At 43.3% G+C, this 18,593-nt stretch overlaps 1 long non-coding RNA gene across 1 annotated transcript; it reads left to right on the top strand.

Annotated features, from left to right (window-relative positions):
* Positions 1–293: 293 nt before the first annotated feature.
* LOC137446508 (uncharacterized) lies at positions 294–17,231 on the top strand. The gene is made up of 3 exons (XR_010988663.1): positions 294–469; positions 8,852–8,912; positions 16,520–17,231. It is a non-coding gene; the product is annotated as an uncharacterized lncRNA (long non-coding RNA).
* The last annotated feature ends 1,362 nt before the right edge of the window (positions 17,232–18,593 follow it).

Below are 18,593 nucleotides of genomic sequence, written 5' to 3'. Positions count from 1 at the left end.
TGTTGGAAGCTAGGAACAAGAAAGTGATTGCTCATAGATATGTATCTAAACTGCTGAACTAGTACCAATAAAATAACAAATGTGATTTTGACAAATGTTCCCACTGCAGGCAGAAGCTACAGTGCTTGGGGGAGCAGAATAACTCAGCTGGCAAGTACCCAACTGCAAAATTAATGTTTGATTCTCAATTCCATATTTATTTTGAGGCGTCACCTTCATTTTACTTTCCCCTGTACCTGCCTGCTCAGGGATGATTTGGTACAGAGGAGTTGACTCTCAGTCAGCACGCAAGACTGTAACAGCCTCTTGGAGCTCCACCCCTGGACCTCAGGAAGAACTGCGGTGGCACATGGTTCTTGCACCCCAGGACCAGCTGCTAAGAGATGAATTTCAGAGGGAAGAGATCATGGCTGGGCAGATGCAGTATGTTCACAGACAGAGAAAGATTTTCTTTTAAATTTGATTTATGGTAAGTGAAGGAAGGGTGGGACTTCCCATAGCAGCTAAGGGAATTAGGTGCCTGCTTCCCATTGATTTCCCTCTGACAGAGATTAATGTACTGTTTTCTACTTTGTGATGTGCCCAGATGCGTTGGCAGGGGAGGGTAATATATCAATCAGTGAGTAATATGTCTGCTTACTAACTTCCACGAACGGTAGAAGGATGTTTTACATGGGGCTTTGAATTGGGCTTTTGGCTGTGTACCATATTTTATGTTGTGTTGGTTGTTTTTCTTTTTTGGGTTTATGGGACATGGCACCAAGAGTGGGTAAGGCTGAACTGTGGAGTGGTTTTCTTCATGGGATGAAGCAGCAGTAGGTTTTAGAGAGAGGGGAAACTGTGGTTTGTTTTTATTTCCACAAATTCACAAGCAAATGCAGGAAGCATAAATTGACTAAAAGATATTGTCCAACCACCTTGGGTGTTTTGCTGAGGCTGCATTTGCATGACGGAGCTTTCTATTTTCCACCTTCTGATACTCAGCAGGAGAGGGACATTATTGTCACTAGAATATTCCCAATTCAGTGAAATTTGAGTGGACTAATGAAATAATGTAAAAACCATGCCAAAACCCAACAGTTTTGTGTGAAAGGAAATGGCACGACATCCTCTCTCTTTAGTTAAATGGGAGGAGAGGAAATATGTGAGTCTAATGAACTCTATAAGTTCCCGTGGCTTATTCTGAGCAAAACAACCTTTAGCACTATTTACATTATTAATATCCCAGATGGGCAAACTGGCTGACACTTGAGAGCAGATAAATATCACGTGGAAAAACTTTATTAACTTCTTCCTGCTATCTTCTTGGGATTCCTCCTCAGTCCTGAGGAGCAAACAGGACTCCTTGGAAGTGGTGAGCTCTTTCTGTCTGTAATAATGTCACATTCTGTTTAGTTAAGGAGTAGAAGTTTCAGCCTTGGAAGGCAATACCAGTCTCTCATTCATGACAGTTGACTTTGGATAAAGCATACATTGCTCCAGGTCTTTTTAGAGCAGGATGTGAACTTCCATCTTGGCAGAAGGAAGCAGCCAGGGCTCTATTCCTGCCAGAGAAGCACACTTCTTTGTTTTCAAAGTGTTTGCACACTTCTTGGTATCTCTTCTACTTCTGCCAACCCTTCCTGCTTACCTAGTGCAGCTGGGGGACTGATGGTCTAACCAGGGTCCCTAGGGACTTGGCAGAACTGGTGAGTCACATCTAGATGTGAACAGAAACATGTACATGTCAGCATCAGATCACCATGCCCTTCTCTGCCTCAGCATGGCTGAGGGATTTTGGTTTGGGTTTTTTTTGAGTCCCTGAATACTGAATTCCCTGAAATGATCCAGGTGAAAAATACTCTTATTTGATACATTTCCTTTAAACTGCAGGTTAAGAACAGACTAAACCTGGGATGATTTCAGTGATCCTGTTTGCACCTGGGCCTATGGTTTCTACTGGGAAGGAGAAACTTTGGAACCTGGATTTGCCACCGTAACTTGGAGGGTCTTGAATCTACACCCCCCTCAGCTGTAGCAGAGCTGCCTCCTTGGCAGATCTGGTAAATTAGCCCAAAACACACCTTGTCTGAGTGGCTACATTTCTGTTTTCAACTTGAGGATGCTGCTATTCTCCTTGCTCATCCTTCATCTGTCCATGTGACTGAAATGGTAAACCCAGGGAATTAGGCAGCATTTCTGGTGTGTGATATCAAACAGGATGCCCAAAAAGATGTGTGGAGCATCTAAGAACATTTTTTTATGTTCAGGCAGGAGCTATAAAAGAAATCTGAAGTACAAAGTTGCAGATAGCGTTGCAGAGTTTCCAGAAGTTCTGTTGCAGGAGGATTCCACTGTTTCAGGTAACCCTATGGAGAAATGATGTCTCCTGATTTCCAGAGATTTGGATTCAGAGCCTGAGAGGTTAGAGTTGTACTAGGAAGAATTCTCATGGCTTTGTGGTTTGTTTTTTTCCTTGTATAACATCTGAGATGTGGTGAGAAGAAATACTCCAATTGTTTTGTGCCCAGATTGCTGTTACAAGTGAGCGCCTGAGGCTAAATGTTTCTGAATGATTTCACTGTCCGGTCAGGACTGTTGATTCTGCTCCATCAGGTGATGGCGATTCACTGGATGTGTTAAGAATTGCTGGGCTTTTAAAAGGCCTTTAATATATGGTCAGCCCTTGCCAGTGCTCTGAGAAACTTTGTAATGTCCCCAAAAGATCAGACCTTGAAAATGTCCCAAAATACTTTCCCCAAAATGTTAGCTGGAATAAGAACTGGTTTTAATGCTCTGCACAAGAAGGCACTGCACCCACAGGCCAGCCCCTTCAAGGTCCTCAGCTGGAACGTGTCTTAAGTATGTGCTTGTTTTCAAATGGGTGAATAATATTGTTAAAGCCAATAAGGATGTCTGTGTGACTGGCATTTGGTTTATTTAATGCTCTGCTTTTGCTTAGAGTTTGATGGTTTATCAGCTTCCCTTTGCACTACTGAAAACTCATCCCTACTCCTGAGTCTGCTCCAAGCCTCCATCCACTGCGTGACCATCTCCCCCAACCACACATCCCTCCTTGTGTCACTCCCTTGCTCTGGCATCATCTGATCATCCTTTGCCTGCCTTGCTGCAGGAGCATTTTGTGCAACACAAGGGAAGAATGATCATTTTCCCTGTTGTTTCTCTGCTCCACTCATGGCCACATAATTCAGTGGCCAGAGAATAGATGAAACTGCAAATGCAATCAGGCGGGAGGCGATGAACTGAGAAGAAGCATTATTAAAGCTACAGCAGCTGCAGGTTGAGCTGTGCATAAAAGTTTGCAGCAGTCCTGCTTCTAGCCTTCTCCTGAAATGGGCAATGGCTTTGTGGTTAGTGAGCAAATGCACAGCAGATGATCTGCAGGCCTCTGCATAGAACTTAAAAGGACCCTTTCTGCTCTGTGGCTGTGCTGGGAGTGGTGAAGAACCATGCTGGTATTTCTTCCACCTAAAAGGCTGGTTGATTCATTTGTGTGGTGCTTCAAAGATCTACTGAGATTCAGCTCCACTATGCCTCTTCTGGGGAGGCTTTGTATGCCTGGGATTGTTCTTGTTGTAGTTGTTCATTGCCATCTCTCCCTAGACTCTCTGCCCAAGTGGAAATCTGCAGAGTTCAAGAGTCTCTGATGCTTCTGGGGGATGTGAGCTGGTGCTATGGGGCAGGGGAGAGCTCACTGTGCTGGGCCGCATGGGGATGCATGTTCTCTGGTGAGCACAGAGCAGCAGCCACTTGTGCACCAAGAATGGCTGCCAGTCTCGGAGAAGGGCATGTAGACCACCTGTGTGCGCTTTATGCTTGAAGAATGAGACTTTGCAGGGCTGAGCCTGGCTCTTCGGCACCACCAATCATGCCAACACAAGTGGGGTGGTGGAGATCCCATAGCTCCTGGGGTCATGAGTGAGAGGTATCATGGTAAGAAGTTTTGAAATGTCCTTCTCTAAGTTACAGATGCTTCTTGGCATCTTATAGCTTTCCACCACACACACCCCCCACCCACCCCAAGAAGACCAGATGCAAGCAGAAAGGTGCAGAGGAGACTGGGAAGGTATGCAATGCCCAAGCCCCTGCAATAACAATTTCTTGCATAATCACCCTGGGAAGCTGCCTGTGCTCCCATGCTGCAGAGGGGTTCTTGCAGTCCTTGCCAGTCTGATCACTTGACTCCCATGACAGGTTTAATTTCAACATGCTTGGAGGCTGAAGGAAAACTTTGTGTCCTAAAGTTGCCTTCTTTACTGGGCCAGTTTTCATCCTCCCATTTTATGTGCTTTGTGCTTTCTATTTTTATCTAGTACACAGGTTTGCTGAGCAAGGGTGCCCTCAGTCACTCCTCATCAGCTGCCTTCCCAGTCATATCTGGATAAATAGAAGTGTAACATATGCCCTAAATGGCAGCAGAACTGAAAAACTTCAGTGACTAATCACTGCAAAAGGGTGCATCACTGCCACTAGAGCCTTTTCTGCTAAGCTCAGGCTAAAAATCCTAGGGCAGATGCTATTTATGTTGCACAGCACTTCAGAGGCAGCACTGCAAGAAAGGAGATAGAAATGAAGGTCAGTCCAGGCCTTTTAAATGCTACATTACTTAAATGGCTTTTCCTGTCTCAGCTGTCTCGCTCAGAAATTAGCCCAGCTCCAAATGAGGAGGGGTTTGTTCCCCTGCCACAGTAAATCACATGCGTATTTCTGTGCTAGTTCTGAGGCTGGAAGATCCAAAGTGATCCTACACATTTGCGAACAATTGCTTAAACTGCATTCCTGTCTGGGAGATCCCTTCTAAAATGGTTAACAATTACAACATATCCACAAATTTCATCAGACCTTTGATCTGCTCAGTGTTTAAAAAACCTCAGCAACTCATTTTCTAAATTGCTGTCAAGTCTTTAATTTTTCAGATACGTAGAGCTGACATGTGAACACACCCATGTCTATAGCATTACCTTGGCTTCTCTGAGTTTATGAGAAGCCTAGCAGCATTTGAATGATTGAGCTACTAAAATAACTTTCACTGTAATTAACATGCATTGCCTTTCCATGTACTGGGGAAATTGGATAATTGAAGTTCAGCTGACAGAGGTTGCACAGCTCTTTGTAAAAGCAGAGTGGGTCTGCTGCACCTTTTTGAAGCAACCTCATTAAATCAGTAGAGCAGCATACTAAACCACTGTCTAGTTAGGTTTTGGGAATACTTTGCTCTTCTGTCTTCATTTTCTTTCTGAAAGATTGGCTGGAAAACTGGTTGGGTGCTCACGAATGAGGGCTGGGCCATGGAGGATGCCACATTCAGCAAGATCCAGAGATGCTGCAATGACTATCTGAAGTGTCTTTGCCTTCTGACACTTTGCAGGAGCAAAGGCCAGACTCTGCATTTTCAAAGCAAGTGTAAATCCAGATTTAGCACACTATGGGTTACAGATTTAATCCAGTATAACAGAGAGCAGCATGTGGCCCATACTTCAGAGCTATCAGTGGTTCTTGAGTAGTGAAGCAGTGGTGCAGATCTGAATGCCTCAGAAACCTTCTTTTCCTGACTATGACCCCACCCTGACAACTGTGTACTGTGGGAATGCCTGTGCTGTGGATTAGAATTGCATTTACCAGAACAGAAGTTAACTCAGCACTTTTGTAGCATTTGTAATTTGAGTGGCTTGTAAAGGCCTCTGTGTACCAAAATGAGTATGTCCTTGACCTATTGCTATTTAGGTAGATTCCCAGGTTATAAATTTAGTCATTTTTTCCTATGTTGCCTTGAAGACCTCAAAACCTACAGTTCCTTACAGGCTATCTCTCAAGCAGCTGAGCGAGGCACTCCAGAGAACTTTGTTCCAGGCTCCGGGCTCTCAGCAAACCCAAGAAAATATCTCTGCACCAGCTGCATTTGTTCTGCAGTTTGTAGCTGCTTTTTTTTGGAAACAGAATGTTTAAGGCTTTTTAAGACATTTGAGACACTTGTCTGTGCCTAGTTTCCATACCCTGAGAGGAGCTGGGTAAGGAAGAAGGTATCAGTGCTCCCTTTCACTAGGTATCAGCAGAGCAAAAGATCTTTTCTGGGTCATAACAAAGTAGAATGTCCATTGGAACACAAGGAAACTGTGAAAATTATGAATTTTGTTTGTTTGTTTGTTTGTGTGTTTAAAGTTCATGGACCAAGGAGGATCAGGTTAGATCAATTTGAACTAGATTTCTTTTTAATGTATTTTTGCAAGGTGAACTATTAAGTACAATGTTTTATTTTACAGAGAACATAAAGTCTAACTGCTTGGATGCTTAACTTTGTTAATTTTTTTGTTATGAAGTTTGAAGCAAAGCCACGTATTCCATGCTTGAATTTCTAAGAATTCAACTTTTCCTTGTTCTTTTTTTTTCTTTTTTTTTCTCTTTTTTTACTTTTTAATTTTTTTTATTTTTTTTTAAATTTTTTTTTTTCATTTATTTTTATTTTTTCTTTTTACTTTGGAACATACCCAGGAAATTCAGTCCCAGCTAGTAACATCTGACCATCTCGAAACTTTCACTTTTTAGTAAATTCTTGTTTCACCTTAATATTTCTGGAAGTTTTTCCCTACACGGAGCACCCAATCTGATGCCCCAGGTCTTGCCTCTAGCACCATGCCCCATGTCAAAGCTTTGAGTGAACTGATGTGCTGTCAAGTGTGTCTTTGGCTTAAAGTGTAGTGGGTCCTCCGGGATCGTCTCCCTGGATAATGCAGGGCAGCTTCTGAGAGACTGGGAGTTTTCTGAATAACAGAAGGACTGAAAAATTTGGGAGGGACAAGCTTCTTAGATGCTGTTCTACATAACCATCATAGTGAAAAGTCTGTGTGTTGCAAGACATACAAGCTATAGCAGGGCATCTTGTTTTGCTAGCAGAGTGTAATAACCAATCCAATTTGAAATTAAAACAAAAAAAAGGCTTAAGTCATAGCTCAGAAAATAGTTATGAAGTTGAGTCTACTCAGCCCTGGCTAGGACAGCACTTAAGTGTGTTCCCAGCTTTAAGGATGTGTTTAAACTTAGTTAAACTGGACTTAAGCGTACCCCTGAAAATGCTTGCGTGCTTCCCAGAGCGCAGTTCATTGCCATGCAAAAGATACCTCTGAATGCTGTTGCCTCCTTGGTTAAAGAGAATGAACCTAGTGGACATTTTCCAAAAATGTGAAAAATAGAATTAAATAAAATGGCAATAATTGGATTTATCTCATCCAAATAAATATTCTTTGGCACGAAATCTCTGTCCTTCTGTGGGTGAAAGGATTTCTCTCATCTTTGCGTAAAAGCCAAGAAGTTAAAAAAGTGAGAAGGTACAAACATATCATATCCTTCTGCTGCAAGTGTTGTACTGAATTGGCAATTCTTCTGCAGCTGAGGTGAAAATACATTTAATATTACTGTAATCTAGTATACACATTAGTAGAATATTATACAAAACCAGTGTTTGCTGTTCTTCATTAAACAGAACTATGTATGCATTTAAATAGGCACATCATGACTTGGGATTATTGCACCCATATTTTATTTATTTTTCTCAAGCTTATTTTTACTGCTGACAAATATTTTCTGTGTATTTTGAAATTCAAAAGAATAGTCACAAACAGTCATTAATGTCTGAAGTCACAGGTTGTTATTTAGTGTACTGCTAGTTATATTATACATTATGCATTAAATACTTTTCACTGGTGCACTTATTAAATACAAATTGAAGGAAACCAATCCCTCAGTGGGAAAAGACCTGCCAAATAACTATTTTCTTTTTACTTTCAACCTGACATACAAATGAAGATCTTTGGATTTCAAAGCTGGTGCTGTTTTCCCCCCTGCTCTGTTTTCAGTGTGAATTTCCAGGGCTATGGGGACTTGTTAAGGAAAGATCAAACATAATATATATATGTATTAATGCATGAAACGGATATATTTACCTCACAGGGGCACTGAGAATTAATTAGTTGCTGATTAGAAAGTGGTGGAAAATGAAAACCACTGCCTAAGCACTCGATACTGTTTTTGCTTTGAATCTGCAGCTGAAAATTAAGATAGTCAGAGGTGGTGTGGTGGGACATGTCTGCACTGCTCAGCGTCTGGGCTAAGGCAGGATGCAGCTTCAGCAGTTCCAGGTAGCAGAGGGCTGCCTGCACGGCTGTGCTCTGTGCAGTTGATCTCATACAATTTGTGAAATATCTTGCTTAAACTGTTTAGGTGTGAATAATCTTAATTGTGCCAGCCTGTGCCTTGAGCCTCTGGTTGTGTGGCAGGTGTTCCCAGATGAGCTTGGTGGTAGAATGGCTTCTCCACAGTAAGTCATGAGGTCATTTGGTTTTGGTAAGCACAGGAACAACCCAGGGACTCAGCAGGCTGCTGAACAGCAGATCCTGGCCAGAGAGGGAGGAAGCTAAGAGCAGAGCAAACATGAGATAATGTTTCTCCTCAACAACCTCCAGCTCATACCAGTGTTCTGCTCAGGGGCTTCCCAAGCCTGATGTGGCATCTTTATGCTTAACCATCCCCAGAAGATGTATTTTCTGTGGATGTATTAATTCTCCTCTCAAAGTTGGGTAACCAGTATCCCTGGGGCAACGCTGCAAGGAGTTTCCAGAGGTGGATTTTTTTTTTCTGTGTGTATATGAAAAATCTTCTTTTTTGTTTATATTTAAGCTACCTTCCACTAGTTTGATGCCACTCTGTTCTTGCTATGTGGATGGCAGTGAGACAACATTCCCTGCTACCATCTCCATGTTACTCACATCTCCCCTATCAATTCTCTCCCAACATAAGATGCAAGTTAAAGGCTGTTCAGCTTTCTTGTGTGGGCTAATTTTCCTGAACTCTCCTCTAGGGACAAGGCCCATTGAACCAGCTGAAGGATGGAGATCTTGCTAAAAATGGAGTTACAAACTGTGAGTTTTTCTGCAATGCCATTGGGAAGGGGAGAGTTCTCACCAGGCTGGGAAGCAAAGGGCCAAGACATGGGCTTAGAAAGATTTTGGTAGCTTACACAGTGTGTTGAATTATTGCTCCTGTTTGAGTTTTTGTTGTTCAATACTGTGGCACGTATTAATATATTTGGATTGTAATTAGGAGGCAGGACAACCAGAGGCTTTATGTAAGCAACTTTTTTTTGTTATCTAAATCTTCTAGAAATAGCCAAATCAAGCTCCAGAGCTGTCTGGCCTGGCTGTCCAGCTTAAATCATGGAGACTGAGTTAGGTCTCCTAGCTGTCAAGGTCCTCTGCTACAGCAAGGGAAGTGAAAAATCTTATCTGCCACCTCTGGGACCAAGTTCAGTGAACATGATTTGGGTTTTCATGTGGGTCAGAGGTGCAATGGGTGAAGGGTCATGAGTGTCCAGATCAGTCCCCATATCCACAGGCAGCATGTGGAGAGCAGAGAGTGCTGCAAAATCTTAAAAAAAAAAAAAAAATTGTACAAAACACTTAAAAATAAACAAAGTTTTGTGGGGTTAGTAGCACAGTTTTTAAGGCAGCCGTTTGCCCTTTAATTCACTGCCAGTGCCCTCAGACATCTTACCTGGATGGGAACCAACATTGAGAAACATGGTGCAATGGGGAGACTTGTGGGCCCTTCCTGCTTGTAAAACCTCAGCTGAAATGCAGGGATGTAGCTGAGCACAACTTTCAGCCCTTGCAGAAGCAGCTGCACACTGTGGCGGTGGCCAGCCTCAGCCACAGCCTGGTTTCTTCTTCCTCATGTGCTGAAAATGCAACACACTAAAAAGAAATTTTATGGAGCTGTGTTGAGGTATGCTCTGAACTGCACTGGAGCTCTTACATGACATTTTCCCTTCCCTTTGGGACATATAAAAGCATCTATCCACTCCTGCCACATGGCCTGAGTATTGCCATGGGACATCATGTACATGTGTGTGGCCCCAGGCATGGGCTGTTAGGGCACTCACATGCTGTTGTTTGCATTGGGCTCTGTGCATATTAGCTAGGACCCTTTGGACACACATCTTGTAGCACACAAGCATAAATCTCTCAATATTGGTCTTTCTGCTTCAGCAATAGATGGATTGAGCAGCAACTAATTCCTTTTTTTCTTGAAAGCAGACTGAGCCGCAGCACCTGGATCTCTCATTAAACAAGCACAATTACTGCCTTCTGCTTTCCTATAACTTTTGCTTTATCCTCTGATCTGCTGCATCTCCCACCCTGTCCACTTCCCACCTAGGTGGCAAAGAGTAACAGACTTAAATCAGATTTTCTGGGTATGATGCCTGCTACTCAATGAGTTGGTGCACAGGTACTGTATGCCACCAACCACTGCCTTTAAGAGTAAGTGAGGGGCTGAGTCATACCAACCATTTTCTCACCAAAAAAGGGCATACCTTCAGGTTTTAGACTCATTATATCCAGCTCTTTTAGAGACATAATGTCTTTGCTTGCACACAGATAGTGAGATGAGGTGCTGGGAGGAGCCCAGGAGAGGTACGTTTGCTAGGCCAGCTCCCAATTAAGACATTGCTGCTGATGACTTTAGCGTTGGTGGGAGCAGCAGCACACTTGGCTGCTGCAATGGACCCGGCGATGGGGCAGTAAAGGCAGTGTGGGCTAGTGCTGGCTTCTCTCCCAGGAGGTCTTGGCACGGTATGGGCAGGGTGGTGGCTCCTCCCTGCTGGCCTTATAGCCTCAATTGACCCAGACAGGGAGAACCAAACTTCAGTCTCTGGTTGTCTGCTGGGAAAAAACCATGAGAAAACAGCAACATCAAGAGTCTGAAAAGAGCCTGTTTACATCTTTGGTGTAGTAAATGAAAGCATCCAACCAGCCCTGTTTATTTTACAAACATTTTATGGAAAGTCAGGAATTTTCATTAAAGGGTTATTTTTAATGTTTCTTCTCATCCTTCTGAATCAGAGGAGAGTGGAATGCCAAGGAGACCCTCACGAGAATCAGTGTGGAGTGCCTGACAGGGTAATTAATCCACGTTCTCTAAGAAACTCTTCTTCAAGTCTCACAACTTCAAAGAAAAAAAAATCCAAAGTACCTCTGGCTGCAGGGTGTCCATGTCTGGCTGTCTGACATTTGATGCAAAGGGGATTCATTCTCCCACATCCAAGCTGAAATTCCACAGGGACTAATCAGCAATTTCACATCTGCAGCTTCAAATGATTTGTGTGAAAGCCGTTAGATGCTGGGAGGTGAGGTGTATGAGAGATACTCTTGCTTGGCCTCTCCAAAGAGGAAGTATTTTTTTATTTGCATTCCTTGTCTGGTGAAGTTTAAGGTATTTGCCTCCAAATTTTAAGCTGTAGAATGATCTAGACCATGCTGTGCTACAGCAGTGATGGAAACAAAATCTAGCTGTTGCGTATTTGTGTGTTGTCTTAAACCTGAGCTTCCTTGCTGAGATATCTTCTTTAGTGGAAATTAAATAACATACAGTTGCCCCTGTCTACAAGGCTCATTACTGTCTGTCAGTTCTGACCATTATATCCACTTAAAATACCACAGGGAGAGCTTATTGGGATTCTTCTGATATACTATTCCTCCCAAAGTCAATCAAAAACCAATCTAGTGCACTTAAAGCTTTTACTGCTTTGCTGAGGACAATCTCCCAGTATTGGCTAATCTGCACAGCCTGCTCTGATAGCACAATGATTTCTAAGGGCATGTGAGAAGAGATTACCTACCTGTTTGTAAATGGGAATAGTGGCTCACTTTCAGTGGGTTGTGGGTATATGCTCAGAGGTGACAAATGCAATTACTTCTCCTTCTACAACTGGAGGAGGTGTGCGGGGGAACCCAAAGGATGCTCTTGTTTGGAGCATGTTATAAAGCCAGCAGGGAGTTGCTTGGTAGGAGAAAATCATCAGTAGGACTGTTGGTCGGGGAGGTGAAAGGCAGGCAATGGAGCTGAGTTATTTCCCTGAGGTGCTGGTATGTGAAGCTGACTCCAGCGTGGGAGGAGAAAGGTTTGTTTTCAGAGCAGCTAATAGTCCCAAAGGGTCCTGAGGCCCTGTGCATCACTTTGTTTAGCAGTACAGGCAGGGGAATGCAAAAACAAAGGCACAACTGTGCTGCAGGGGTTGTGGAGAGACATAGTCTGCAAGAGCAGGGGGCAAGGACAAGCTCCCCAAGCAGATCACATGCAATGCTTCCTGCAGATGGAGGGATGGACAGATGGACGGGCCCAGCACCGTCCAGCTAGAGTGGCAGACATATTAAAAAAAGTACTATGTCCATAAAGAGGGTCTGTGCTCCTACAAGACTTCTCAGGAGCGGTGCAGCAGCAACCTCCTCATCACAAAGATGGGGAAGCTGAGGCACAAACCACACTGGCAATTAGTGCAGGCAGTTTACAAGTAAACCAAAGAACAGCTCCCTGTCCTGCTTCAATGGAAAAAGTATTTCTTTGCTTGCTCAGTTTTAAAGTAGGTTTCATTTCTACATTTTCCAAGACATGCAGTGTCTCTGAGGGTTGTTGTACTGGAAGTTAGCGTCAGTCTGGCTTTCAGATGACACAGAAAGCCTCAACGTGTACTCCCACCATCCATAACCCAGGTACTTGCCACACTGCTGGTCCTCTTACCCACCCTGATGGGTTCACTGCCTTTGAGGAAAGGCATTCTATGTGTATACCCCTTCCTTTCTTGCTCTTCCATAAAGCCAAGGTCCTCCATCTGTGCCAAAACTCCCAACTTTTCTTCACTGAAAGGGTTCTCAAACACTGGGATAGAGTTCCCAGGGAGGTGGTTGAATTCACATCCCTGGTGTTTAAAAGGTGCACAAATGTGGTGCTAAGGGACATGGTTTAGCACCAGACTTAGTTGAAGTAGATAGTGGTTGCACTTGATCTTAAAGGCCTTTTCCAACTGAAGCAGTTCTATGATTCACTTTATGTGTATTTCATGCATAATTGAGGTATATCCTTTTCACAGTTGTACCTGGCATCTGAACAGAAGGCAGATTTCCCCAATTATGGCTCATAGTGAGACAAAGAAGTGCAGCTCTGAGGCTTAGGGCTACCAAAGCATTGGTTAGTCTGCTATGAGTATAGCAGCAGTAAGTTATCTCTCAGTCACTAGAAATGTATGGTGGCTTTCACTAACTTCAAGGCTCCTTGAGGTTCAGGTATAATTCTCCCTGCTGTATTCCATGCCAGACAGTTTCCCTGATTAGGTAAACTTTCCCGAGCCCTGTTATGACGATCTTCATGCCACATTAATGCATTTGTTCTGTTAGCACATTGAGCGCTCTTTGAATGGCCTAGTGATAGAGTGTTGGGGAGTTGAATGCTTGCTATGGTGTTCCAGGACCCCACTTTTAATATCCAGGGCCTAACATCCCAGTTTCTCTTTCCCTTTGGTGGATCTAGAATAAAACTGTTAACTCAGGCTGGAGTTTCCTTGGCTAAGGGATTTACCTAGAAGAGGGGAAGACGCAGAACAAATGTAATGCCCTCTGAAGCCAAAATGCTCCAGAACTGCCTGTGACCTCCTTCAGAGTCCTTTCTTCATTGCTTGCAGAGATGGGGTGCGTGGAACCAAAGAGGAATGGACTTATCTTACTTGCTCCGTGATTTCCCCTTTTTTTAATGCTTTAACTTTCAGTCTGAATGTTAGGATACTTAACTCTTTAGTTCCATTCTGGACATACTATTGTAAAGCCTCGTACATTATGTTATGAAGATATTAAACAGTCTTTTGTGGTGTTTGGAAGCAGAAGAAAGAGGTCATTGTACCACAGAGGGTTAAATGAGGAATGTGGTTCCCAATCTGAGTAACATCTTTCATCCCATGTAGAGATCTGTGTGTATGGGTGTGTGCTCTGGGATACACCATCACAGCAGCCCTGACAGCAAATGCAGAGCAACAGGTGCAGCCCAGTCTGCACTTGCAGTTCATCGCTGGGGCTCTGCTGCTTTTGGTGGAGAAAATGGAGCAACAGCAGTTCCTCCCTTCCTCCCCAGCCTGGAGGAAAGAGTCTGTTTCTGAAGTTACCAAAGGGCTAGATGTAATCACTGTTGCCCTGCTGATTACTCAAAAGCAGAGGCTGACTTTCTAAGTTTGTGATTTTTGCACATCCTTGTACAGACACAGCATCTGACAACATGGCAGAGCTTGATGTGTTTATCTTCAGCTCCCTGGGCACTGAGGAGTGAGTTCCCTTCTTCTCCCTCTGTTTCATCTATGAGAAGTGGAGCAGAGATGCTAAAGCTCTGCCTGACTGTCTTGCCCCAACCATTAAAGAAATCCATAGCTGAGAGTGGAGTCTGTAACGAAGTATTTCTCATTGTGTTGAGGAGCTCACTGGCTTTGGCCAACAGAACCACTGCAAGCACCTGGGAAACCCTGTCTGAGTCTGGGGCAACATCTCCCTACCTGAGCAGCCCCATACTCTGGAGACAGGGAGATCCCCCAGCCCAAGCCTGCTCCACAGCCATGCTCACAGGTCACCTACCTGCAGTTCATGTCCCCATTGCTCTCATCTTGTTACCTACATCTGGGATAGGTAATGACCTCATTAACTCCTTTCTACCATCTTAAACACATGTTGAAGACGAAGGTGATACCTCTGATTTGTGCACAATGTAGCAAACTACAGATGCTTAATTAGGCTTAACTGGGTGGTTACATGTTGGGTTTGATCTACTAAAGCCTGTATTTGCAGTTGAAAACTCAAATAGTGTAAAAATTGTAAAGTGACTCATAAAATGACTAACATGACATCTATATAGACTTCGGCAGATACTCTCTACCCTTTTCATACCCATTCATGGATTAATTCATCAATTTGATAAAATAAAAAGTAATTAATACATTTCTGTCATGTATCTCCTTGCAGTCAGAATGATAAAATATTCACAAGAGAGGTGGCTTGGAAACATGAATTTGATGAAGATGATTTGAAAAGAAATAAACTTTAATTAAAGTCTAGAAAGGTCATTGAGTCCTACCATCAGATAATGGTGAAATTATAGAATGGATGGCAAATATCCCCAAGAAGAAGAGAAGCAATGGTCTGGGGAAAAAAAAAAGAGAGAATTAAAAATGTTAAAGTCCACTTAGCAGAGGCATTGCTCCAACAGCCTACAAAGCAAGGAGACATCTATATTATAAAAAACATGCTCAAACAATTTGAACTTGCAGAGCTAGAGTTTTGGGATGCTATCAAAACCCCTAAGTTTTTGAAGAAGAACATTGTATTTAAGTTGGTCTCAGTCATTTCCCTGATTTATTTTTTTTTTTTTTCATGTGAATTTTGGTAGAGGGAGATCCTCTAGCGTCTCCAGAGGGAGTAAACCTTACTTGATTTGAAACCTCATTCTTGAGGCAAGCTAAAGGTGAGGGCCAAATGACCCTGCTATTCCTGGATAACTGTTCAGGCTTGAAATTTGGAGTCAAAAGGTCCTGTTGGCAACAGGCATCTCTGTGTCTTAATTGCACTGACTGAATGAGCTATGTGTGTTTGGGAAGGACTGTGTTCTCTATTGTGTTATGGTCATCTCAGGGTTAGACCCCTATTGTATCAGAAGCCCAAAACACACACAGAGCACTCTGTGCTCTTCTTGTGACCATTCAATCTAGTTACAGCTTGAAATGCCAACAATAAAAATGCAGTGACAGAAGTTTTAAATCAAGCTGGTGTCCTGGCCATACATTTTGGTGGACCTGCACTGTTTATTGGCTCAGCCTTCCACGTCATAGCAGATAGACATGAGGATAAAAACCAGCAGCATCATTCTGCAATGCAAGCAGCTATGAGTGGGACCAACTCAAAAGTAATCACAGATCTAGAAATGCTGGAGAGATTAGGGGAGATTTGGGATGGCTTCCTTGTGATGTGCTCCTGGCTGAGGCTCTAGAAGACAGATGCCATCATCTGTCCTCCAAGGATGGGACAGAGTGCTTACAACATCAGGAGCAGATGAATAAGTAATCGTTTGTCATTCAGCCACTCTATTCTTTCTAATTCTGTAGAAAAACCTATGGTACTTTACTAGATGGGTGAAGGTTCAAAGCCAGCCACAGGAGGTGGTTTGTCACATGGTTCATAGATTCAACAAAACTCATCACTAAGCATTTCCAAAAGGTATGGAGGAGCACTTGGAAGAGTCCATTGGAATTTATTAAAGGTGCTGGGTTTGGCTCAGGAAATTTTCAAATTGCAGATTTTGGGAGCTAGGAGACCTTTCTGAGGAGGCATTACTGTGCACTTTCCCATTGTCCTACTCTTCCCTCAGTGTCTGATGTTGGCTGGCTGACTTTGGAGCCAGGACATCAGATGAGATGGACTTATGGTGCAACCCATTAAAGATATTCTTATGATCTCATTGTTGTGTTTTCAGCTAGGTTAAAGCTAACATGTCCCCACTTTAATGATTCTGTGTGGTCTTATGATGACCACAAATCACAGCAGTGAAGGAAGTGAATGAATTCATCTAACCACTGTACTGGTCTTGCATTAGTGAGTGTTTCATACTGTCAGCCCTGAACTCATCATGCTACAGTCTTAATCTATTCTCTTTATTCTGTCCCCAGGTGACATGAAGATCAGGGCACAATACTTTCAACTAACCTTCACCTATAATCAGAGGTCCATACTTTGGAAGACCATGGTCAAAGAGAAGAACAGAAAAATCAGGTGGATAAGGAAGCCATGAGTTCATAGTGAATGTGTCTTATTTTGGTCCAAGAAGCAGAATTGTCCAACTTGCCCCATGGCTTTGCTTTTATCTTCCATGCTGTAGGACTAGGTGACCTGTTGTAATGCAGTATTTGTGGGGAGGAATTGCGTAACATCTAAGAGAACATTGTACTATGAAGGTCCTACAGCCTTTCTGTCTGATGTCAAGGAAAATGAGAAGGTTTCACAAAACACTCTGAAGACTTGGGAGTATTTTTAGTTGCCTCGTTCAATCCATGGTGATCACTGTCCTGTTCAGTGAGGGCAGTTACATGCTGCTTCCCCAGAAATCACACTTCTCACAGAGCATTGTTCCAGTCTCAGTGTCAAGGAAGGCCAGGTTCAGGGTTGCTCATGCAACCCTAATTCACCATGATCTCATCGTCACTTACCCTGTCACAGTCTATTTTTTCCACTAAAGCCTGTCTCAGGTAATGCAGTGAAGGGATGGTGTTCACTTACTAAGCACCTATTGGAAACACTTTGCTCCTTATTTTTTGATGCACAGCCCCAGGCATGAGCTATTGTGCTCACTTCAAGCTCTCTTGGGTTATTCTTCTGTTCATCCCTGCCAGGTGAGTGAGTGGAGGATTGAAGAGATATTATGAGCCAAGTTTTGCAAGGAGGCCAAGTAACTGCTTGCAGCATATCTGATCTGTTGGAGTACCTCACCTCTTGCAACACCCACCCATCCTGTTGCACTCAGGAGGGTCCAGCTCTCAGCATCATCAGACCTCTGGGGACTGACCCATGCTGAGCACTTTGTAAGTAGTGGGAGAGAGAAGTGGAGGTTTCACACTGTGATTCCCAGCTAAACCAAATGGATTTCTCTTCTCTTTACTCACCTTTCTAACCTTGCAGCAGAGAAGGCAGTAAATGCTCTCCTTTGATGCTTGGCATTGACTCACACTTCAAGCAGATTCATTGTGGTGAGAGGAGTGCCGCTGTGGAAGAAATGCCAAGTGGCTACGTAATGAAACACACCAACAAAATATATGTACACCAAATGGCTTCCCAGGGTCCAGAGCTTCACAAAGCAAACAGTAGGGCACTTTGTGAAGGAATCTCATTGATTTCAGCAGAGGATGGGTTTCTGTCACAATCTGAGTTAGCTTTGATGTTGTTGACTACCAAACATGTCTCAGGCTCTAAACAGGGATGTGTGTAATTTGAAGTAATGGTCTCAGATATTTAAATCACAGATCCTTGTCCCACATAGTAGATAAAAGAAGATGCAGTCAGGGAAAACTAATATGTGGCACATACTACCTGGCATGGTGGACTGAGAAGATAAAACATGTTCTTCCCACAATTATCCACACTGGTCCTCTGCCCAGCATGACGTTTCCCTGAGCAGGGCTGGCTGAACAAGGTGCTAGTCCCTGAGCAACCATACTTCTTGTGGATTTAATATTTAAAAGCATTGACAAAGATAACCAGCAATTTTCAAGGATATCATGGACTGTATATTGGCAGATGAGCCCTTCACCCCATATAGGAATTCTGCTAACTGTGGCTGGGTGAACAGCATGAGTAGGTACACATACTTCCACCACTGCAGTGAAATTGATCTGTGAGCCTCAGCTGGGGTCTGGTTCATTAAACGGTCTTCAAATGTCACCCGTTGAGCTCTGCATCCTCTGACCCAGCACCCGCTCTCCTTTCGTCATGTCTGTGCTTCAGCATTGCCTCTTTATCATAGTTAACCTCAAAGACCAAGCCAATTTTAATGTGCAGTGTTTTATTTATATAGCTTGTGTGCAAAAGATCAAAGGTGGGATAACAGGGCTGCTCTTTTCTTTAATATCTTCAGCATCCCTTTGGCTACTTGAGATATTAAAGACGGATGACAGCACAGACCAAACTCTCTTGGTTATCTTTTGGGCACACATTGGATGAACTGAGGCAGACAGAAACCAGATCTACATG

This window comes from Melanerpes formicivorus, unplaced genomic scaffold (genome assembly GCF_026170545.1).
Source record: "Melanerpes formicivorus ecotype bairdi unplaced genomic scaffold, bMelFor1.0.p_v2 SCAF_17, whole genome shotgun sequence".
Classification (NCBI taxonomy): Eukaryota; Metazoa; Chordata; class Aves; order Piciformes; family Picidae; genus Melanerpes; species Melanerpes formicivorus.
This window is presented reverse-complemented; position numbering and strand designations above follow the sequence as displayed.